General features: G+C 55.6%; 1 pseudogene; it reads left to right on the plus strand.

The window, feature by feature from the left end:
• The first annotated feature begins 6 nt into the window (after positions 1-6).
• On the plus strand, positions 7-8,041 carry LOC149851639 (tripartite motif-containing protein 6 pseudogene; annotated as a pseudogene).
• The last annotated feature ends 520 nt before the right edge of the window (positions 8,042-8,561 follow it).

Below are 8,561 nucleotides of genomic sequence, written 5' to 3' on the forward strand. Positions count from 1 at the left end.
GGAGCCCTGACCACAAGTGTTGTCATGCTTTTCCCGAGACGACTGGTGGAAGTCCTCTCCACAACAGGTTATGAACACTCCAATAAGTGCCTTAAGTCTGTTAAAAGACTATAATAAGATCTGGAAAAGTCATGCTAAGCTGAGACTTGTTCACAGCAAGTAAAAATCCAAAAACCCTGATGCTGCAAGCTATTGTTTCTGAAGACACCAAGAGAGATCCCATCAAGTATATCTATATCAAGCTGGATCCAAGTAGATGTTTCCTGAGTATCAATCAAGTTCCTGAGATGTTCCACCCAGATAACCCCTTGTCAATAGAAAAGACAATTTGATTTACAATATTGAGAATGCTTGAAAAAACTGAACTGGGGGTATAAAAATCTGTAAAAGAAGCAGCAGTGTGTGTGCTGACACCACTCGCTTTCTTCTGGAGAGGCGGCAGGAGGCCGATCGTCTCCCTTCAAGGATCGTGCTGAGAACTTTGACCTATCAGCTTTGCAACCCGAGTGCCTGGGACTGGTGAGATCCCAGCTCCCTCTCTCTCTCTCTTCTCTCCCTCTAAGCATAGATTTCTGAACTTGAACTGTATTAGTTAAGCTTGAGCTAAGTTTCCCCAAATACTTAGTGAAACCAGGGTATACTGTTGATGCGAAAATTGTGGTTCATTTCTTTTGGAGTCTCACGAATAATAATTCCTCAGGCACACACTATTAGCAACACAAAAGGTATATTTGCAAATAGGGTTGGAGTGGAGACAAAAGACCACTCCGCCCCCAAGGAAAACTCTTAGCTGGCTTTTATCTTCTTCTCCTGGGCACGTGTGCAGAAACAGGAACTCTTACAACTCATTTCCGGTTCATACAAACATACATGAAATGACGTCACGTCATCCGTCGCATGTGCATTATAATTAACTACTTAAGTATGCGGGGCGGATAGGCATATATGCATTAGCTAATTACGCATGCTTAGAAAGCTCTCTAGGTCACCAAAAGTTGAAATTCTCCCTCTTCCAAGGACACAGTCAATTGAATTACAACTTCTGTAATCTACATGATAAAAAGCAGAGGGAGGCTGAAGGTATGTGTGATTTAGTATAGGAAAAAGATAGTAAATTAGCCAAGAGAGAAGGTAGTGACACTTTAGCACAAAGGGTCCTTGGTAGTGTTTCTTCTTATCAGGTACGAGATACAAACTGTGCAGTTCTAACAACACTCTATTCATTATGCATTCCTAATAATATTTCTAACACTGTGACTGTTTGTGTTTGTTTTTCCTTTGCATATCTATCACTACTAGTGTCAATAATAAATAACTTTTATAGTCAAACTGGTGGTAACTGGGTATATTTTGCCTTCTTTACTTCTCTTTCCCCACTTGCTCTGCCGCCACACCCCTCTTACCTAAGCTAAAGATCCCCATGAAACCCAGAAACACTATGGGGTCTGCTCATCAAGAGACTAAAAGATTGGGACATGCTGAGTTTGAAACACGTAAGGGGATCCGCTTGTACAGGCTGATTGACCCAGTTTGGCTCAGACGTGCCCTGATGAACTGAATGCTGGCCCATGAGGGTGTCATCTGGACACCCACCCGGATTCAGAGGTATTCTGTTTAACTGTGTGCTTGTGTCTGACTGTAGTTTATTGTGGCTCTGATGAACTGATTCTTGGCATATGAGGGTGTCAGCCTGTTCATGCTGATCAACCCAGCCAGGTCAGGCGTGTCACGTTAATCTGTGTGTGTTTGTGTGTATGACTGATTTGGGGACTGGAGGAACCCAGCCCCACTGAACTGAGTCCTGCAAGATAGCTCCACTGGGGCTGAGGGCTTGCAGAAGGGTGAGATACAGCTCCATACAGAAACACAAGTAACGCAAGCAGCACATTGATCGAATTACCAAGACCCTAGCCCTAATAAATGAGCACACCCCAAAGTAGCGGGCAAATCTGGTAACAAATGGGCCGACAATGCGAGGTCACGGGTGGTCGGGCTAAACGGACCTTGTCGTGCATCCACAGATGCATCTCTAGCAGGCCCAAGGAGGTGATCCTCCCCCTCTATGCAACGCTGGTCAGGCCGCAGCTGGAGTACTGCGTCCGGCTCTGGGCGCCGCACTTCAGGAGGGATGTGGACAGCATGGAGAGGGGCCAGAGGAGGCCACCCGCATGATCCAGGGACAACAGGGCAGACCCTACAATGAGAGACTGCGGGACCTAAACCTGTTCAGCCTCCACAAGCGAAGGCTGAGGGGGCACCTGGGACCATCTATAAACTCACTAGGGGGGACCAAAACGGTTTGGGAGACACCTTGTTTCCCTGAGCACCCCCTGGCATAACAAGGAATAACGGCCAGAAGTTGTGGGAGAGGAGGTTTAAATTAGACATCTGTAAAAACTACTCTACTGTCAGGGCGGCTAGGATCTGGAGCCAACTTCCAAGGGAAGTGGTGCTGGCTCCTACCCAGGGAGACAGGAAAGGGGCTTCCCATCAGGCCTGTGTTGTGAAAGCCTCACCCCCGGGCAGGGCTCCCAGACTTGCCCCTCGCTCCCCCACAGAGCAGCGGCTCCCCAGGCAGGCACAGAGCGAGGGGCTCTGGAGCGATACGAGCTGCTTCGGGCTCTGGGTGCACGTGCAGAGCCTGCCCCGCAATCCCAGCACGGGGCCGTGCTGCACCACGCAGACATCCCCTCACAGCCCTCGGGACAGCACTGCGAATGGGGTTGGTGTTGGTCCACTGGTAGCTCCTGGGGTGCGAGAGCAGGCGCAGGAGTGCCCTGAGGGCCACAGCTGGACACGGCCGGCAGAGCCCTGGGGACAGGCTGCTGGGACAGACGAGGGCCTGGCTCCCGGCGCCAGTCGCCCTGTGCCTGCAGCGCTGCAGGGGAGCGTGTCTGTGGCTGCACTGATGGCACTCGAGCCCCTCGGTCCTGACTGCGCCCTGGGGTCAGCCTGCGCCGCCCGGCGTGAGGGGTCACACCGAGATTCAGGACAGCCTCACACTGGCACAGAGCTCAGCTTTCACCCTCTGCCTGGAGGAACATTGCTTGTTTCTGGTGATGTGCTGGACGAGGAGCCACTTCCCATGAGGGTGCCATGATGCCCTGAGATAAAGGGGTCCTGTCCCCTCCCTGCCGCTGCACTGCTGGGCGGGGGGACAGCTCGGGCTGCTGGCTGGGGCGCCGGGGCAGACCTGGGGGTGCGGTGCCCTGCAGCACTCCCTCCTGCTTTAATCACTGCTTCACCCCCAGTTTCAAACCAGCTGCCTGGCAGCACCAGCAGCACTTCTAGTCTGGCAGCGCTGAGGGAGTCGGGTCCCTTCATGGCTCCTTAAAATAGAGAAGATCCCTTTGAAGGTCTCGACTGGGCAGGTGTTAATGACGCTTTCTTCTCATTAACTGGCTTGATGTTCTCCCAATCAAGCTGCTCTTTGTTGTGCAGTGCTGCGGTCTGTGAGCGGCTCCTCCTCGTGACGCTCCTCTCGCAGACCTGCACTTTGCTCTTAACTCATCCAGGGGAGTTATATTTGTGGTGGCGTCAGTCTGAGACTGCACAGTACAGCCCTAGGCCCCGGCGTGTTAGTAAAGCTTCCAGATCATTTTTAACTGGAGAAACCAGTGTGGTGCTCTGTATGTAACACTGCACCTCACCATCTGCACCCCTCTTTTCAAACTTGTGGGTCTGCCCATGCTGGGTGGTGGGAGCTGGTGCCCCTGGCTCAGGGGGCTGGTGCTACTTCCCCACCTCTCCCCAGCCCACCGCTGCCTGGCTGCAGGGCAGAGGGGATGCCACTCCGTGTGGGGGCATGAGGGCAGCTCTGCCATCCCCCGACCAGCCCCAGACATGGACCCCTGTTCTGGACACGTGGGGGAGGGGTTTTGAGGCGGGGTGGGGGGAGAGGGCAGAAGCAGGGAAAGGACCAGGGGAATCCTTCAAACCCTTCCCTCCTTCTCTGGGCACCTGCTGCCTCCGAGTGTGTGGTGGGTGTGAGACCCCTGAGCTTGGCGTGTGCCCCAGTGGCTGGCTTGTCCAGCTGCAGAAAGCTGCTCTCTGTCTAGCGCAGGGGTCAGCAATGTTTTTGGGCAGAGCACCAGAAACATCCACAACCTCAGCTTGTAAGATACTGGGGTACCAGGAAAAGATGGCACGGGAGCCGAGATGTGCCCAGTCCTTGTTGTGACAGTACAGACATAGCCCCTTCCCCACTGCAGACTTGAGGCACACGAATGCCATAACGTGCCGCACGCTGGCACCCGTGCTGGGATTGCTAAGCCCTGCTCCTGCTTGTAGGGGCTATCAGCTAGCCCCACTTCCACAGAGCTGGGGTGCACCCGCGGTGATAACAAATGCCTTCAGGTCAGGGGCATCACAGCTGGCAGAGGTCCCATCAGGTTATGCAGGGGTTGACAAGGGAAAAATGAAGGGGACAGCCCTGTGACAGGCTGGTTCCTGCCCAGTGGCTCGAGGTCTGGGCTCACTTCCCTTGTCTGGGTGCTGGACCCAGGTCTCTGTAACGCCTGGGAAGGCTGCTGGACCCCGTTAGTGTCACGATGGCTCCAAGGGACTCTGGTGTTTCAGCAGCTCCCTCTGCCACAGGCCTGATGAGAACCTGTGATCATCCTCTGCCCTTGTCAGTCTTAAGCATTGCCCTCCAAAATGAATTGACATTTTGAAAATCCTGCACCACGGTGAAGGCACGCTGCAGAGCGCACCGCTGGGTGCACTGTTTCCTACGTGTTTGTGAGTCGGGGGGTTTCTCATCTCTGCCCCCCTGCCTGTGAACGCCCTGTCTCCCCAGCCGTCCTCCTCCCTGCTTCTATTGCTCCCTTGCCCTCACCCCTCCTTTCTCTCCACTCAGGTTAATTCTTCTATTTACTTTCCCTTTGGCCCCTCGGCCCCTCGGCCCCTCCTCTTTCTTGTTAGAAGCTGACTTGCAGGAAATCAGCTCCTGCGCTCAGGGAGGCACCACCCAGGATGGGCCCAGCCTGCATGGAGCAGGAAGAGCAATCAGCAGAAGCCGGGGCCGTGCAGCCTCAGACCCTCCAGGACAGGACATGGATGAAGAGGCCGCCTGCGCCATCTGCCTGGACCTCCTGCAGGAGCCGGTGACCATCGGGTGTGGGCACAACTTCTGCCGAGCCTGCATCACCCAGTACTGTGAGGACCGTGTCCGTGGCTCAGGCGACGCCGTCCCCTGTCCCAGCTGCAGAGCAGAGTTCCAGGTTGGGAGCTCCCGGCTCAACACGCAGCTCAAAGCCCTGGTGGAGAAGATTAAAGAGCAGAGTCTGAAGCCAGGAAAGGAGAAGATGGAGAATCAGTGTGTGGAGCACGAGGAGAAACTCAAGCTCTTCTGTGAGGAGGACGGGGAAGCCATCTGTGTGATCTGCAGGGAGTCCCAGGCTCACCGCGGTCACACAGTGCTCCCCATCCAGGAGGCTGCCAAGGATTACCAGGTAGGTGACACCACTGGCCCGGGAGAGCCCGTTGCACAGACACACACTTACCTGGCAGGGGCAACACCGTGTGTTTGGGTCCAAGCATGCAGTTTTCCTTAAGTGTCCCTGGGGATGTCTGTTCTCCTGCCGTGGCTTAGTACCTGTCGGGGTGTTGGGGCTTAAAGCCCACTTTATGGAAATGGGAGGCTACTCCCTAACTTGCTTCTGCACCAAAATGGCTGAGGGCAGGCGAAACTTGGGGGCTTGCGCCTGCACATAGGGCTCTTGGGCTTCCCTTTAGCTTGCTCCTCCAGCCTTTTGGTGCAGTGAAATTAGTGGGCATCTGGACTCCGAGTCCTCTGGGATTGTGGCTTGCACAGAGGATGCCTGCCATGTACCGGGCAGTACCTGAAGTCCCAAGCTGAAGTGTCTGCAAGGGAGGGTACTTGCCGGTGGTCGTGCAGCACAGACTGGAGTGATTGAGCTCTGCTTCGCTGACAGAATTGAGAACTGATTTGGCCCAAGAGATAAAATTAGTTAACAGTGGCGAGCCAGTCTGGGTTGCTCCTGTGCTGAGCCTCCCACCTCACTGCTCCTGGCCGAAAACCATGCTCTGAGTGTCTCCCCTGCAGCACCTAAGTGCAGTCAACCCCCTTCCTGGAGCCCAGTCACAAGCCTGGGGTAACCGCTGTTACCCCCGGACTCGGGTCTTTGGTAGGGCTCTGCGCCACCCAGGGTACACAGACCCTGCAGACCTTGGGGTTGCTTAACCCACTGTGGGATTTTGGGGTTCTTCCTTCCTACAGGAGGGAAAGAAAAGCTAAGCCCACCTTAGCAAGCCTAGCAAAGTTAGCTAACAGGGCTGGTCTAAGGTGGTTACTACAGGGTGTCACAGCTGCCCTCGGGGCATGTCCTGTGCTGAGCCCACAACTTTCTTGGCCTCAGCACTCTTTGTGTCATGTCTCTGGGCCCCTTGGCCCTGTCTTGCTGTGTGTCCCAGCCCCTGGGATCCCTGGCCCAGGGTGGGCAATCCCTGCCCTTTGAACTCAGCTCAGCCCCCAGAACAAACTGAACAGGGCAACGCAGAGGACTGATAGTATCTGCTCCATACAATGCAGCTCAGAATATGATACAACTTGGGTTTCAAAGGTAGAATAAAGATAAAAGAGCTTTTCCTGTAGCAAGTAACAGAGGAGCAGCAGCCTGGGAGCAGAAACTGCTCCCTCTTCTGCTCCAGTGCAGATCTGACTTTCACTTCTGCTCAGCAGAAACTCTTCTCACCACATTTCTCACATGTAATGCACACTACAACTTCCAGAAGGTGGTTTTGAGGGGAAAGGCTGTGTTGTATGTGAAAAAGTATGGTCATTTTCTAGATTAAATGAAGTGTTTCATAGAGTCTCATGGGATATAACTGGCCAAACTGGAGGGGACAGGGGTCATTGCTGCACTGTGCGGCAGCTCGGGAGCTGTTTCGGAGGGAGACGGCAGCACGGGGAGACGCTGCTGGGGTCTCTGGTGCGCCAGCTGGAGGAGCTCCAGGCCACAGTCCAGAGACTGCGTGTCATCAGGGACTGTGAGCAGGAGATAGACTCCTCCTGCCAGGCCCTTCTCCCCCGGGAGCCGCAGGGGAGAGCACCGTCTCCCTCCGCGACTAAGGAGGACTCTGGGACCTCCCGCTCTGCCCAGTCAGGGGCATGGACCGAGGTGGTCAAGGGCCCAAGGCCCGCCACACAAAGGCCCCCCCTCGCCGGAGCTTAGCAACAGGTTCACACCTCTTGCAGCCCCGGCAGAGCCTGCGCAGTTCCCGGCTCCCACAGGCAACCCAGGCTGGACTGCAGCCACTGCCCCCGCTCTCCCCAAGACAAAGCGTAAGGTGTTTGTTGTGGGAGACCCCGTCCTGCGGGCACTGAGGGGGCAATCTGCCGCCCCGACCCCTTAGCCCGGGAAGTCTGCTGCTTCCCGGGGGCCCGCATCCGAGACATTGCGGAGAGGATCCCGCAGCTCCTCCGGCCCACAGACCACTACCCCATGCTCCTTATTCACGTGGGCACCAATGACACGGCTCGGAGCCCCCCAGCCAGGTCATGAGGCGCTACAGGGAGTTGGGAGCGGGGCTTAGGGGTCTGGGAGCTCAGGTGGTGTTTTCGTCGATCCTCCCAGGCTCGGGCTATGGGCTGAGGAGGGAGAGGAGGATCCACGTGGTGAACCAAAGACTGCGGCGCTGGTGTCATCGGGAAGGCTTTGGCTTCCATGACCACAGCCCGCTCTTTGGCGAGAGAGGCAGCGAGCTGCTGGGAAGAGATGGCCTCCACCTCTCTCCCCTGGGGAGGAGGCTCTTCTCAGCCAGGCTGGCTGACCTGCTCCACCGGGCTTTAAACTAAGCCCGCTGGGGGATGGGGGGACGACTGCCACTGCTGGCCCGCTGAACGGCCCTTGCAAAGCCAGCGGACCAAGGCACTTAAGGGAGCCCACCCCTGCCCCAGCCCTGGCACAATCTGTGGGCAAGGCAAGAGCCCTCAAGGGCACACTTGCCTGCCTGTACACTAATGCCAGGAGCCTGGGCAACAAGCAGGACCAGCTCGTCCTCCTGCTCAGTGCAAAGAATTATGACGTCATTGGGATAACGGAGACCTGGTGGGACTCCACCCATGACAGGACCACGGGGATAGAGGGCTATACCCTGTACACGAGGGATGATGTTGACAAAAGGGGCAGGGGTGTAGTTCTCTATCTGAAGGAAAGCTACATGTCCCTGCAAGCTGATGTTGGCGACCGGCATGGACAGCTAGAGACCCTCTGGGTAAAAATTCGTGGGGAATACGGCACAGGGGACACAACGGTGGGAGTCTACTACAGACCTCCCACTCAAAGTCCCGAGCTTGACCAGGAGTTCGCCCGGGAACTGACTGAGGCCGCTTGCTCCAGGACCTTGGTTGTCATGGGTGACTTCAATTACCCGGACATCTCCTGGGAAGATCACTCAGCTAAATCTGAGCGGGAGCAAAGCTTTCTCTTGTGCGTGGATGACCTCTACCTGACTCAAGAAGTCTATTGGCCAACGAGAGGCAAAGCGCTGCTCGACCTGGTACGGGCTACGGGGGACGACCTAATTGGCAACCTAGT

The sequence above is a fragment of the Crocodylus siamensis genome, unplaced genomic scaffold (assembly GCF_052110815.1).
Source record: "Crocodylus siamensis isolate JL-2025a unplaced genomic scaffold, ASM5211081v1 HiC_scaffold_626, whole genome shotgun sequence".
Lineage (NCBI taxonomy): Eukaryota > Metazoa > Chordata > Crocodylia > Crocodylidae > Crocodylus > Crocodylus siamensis.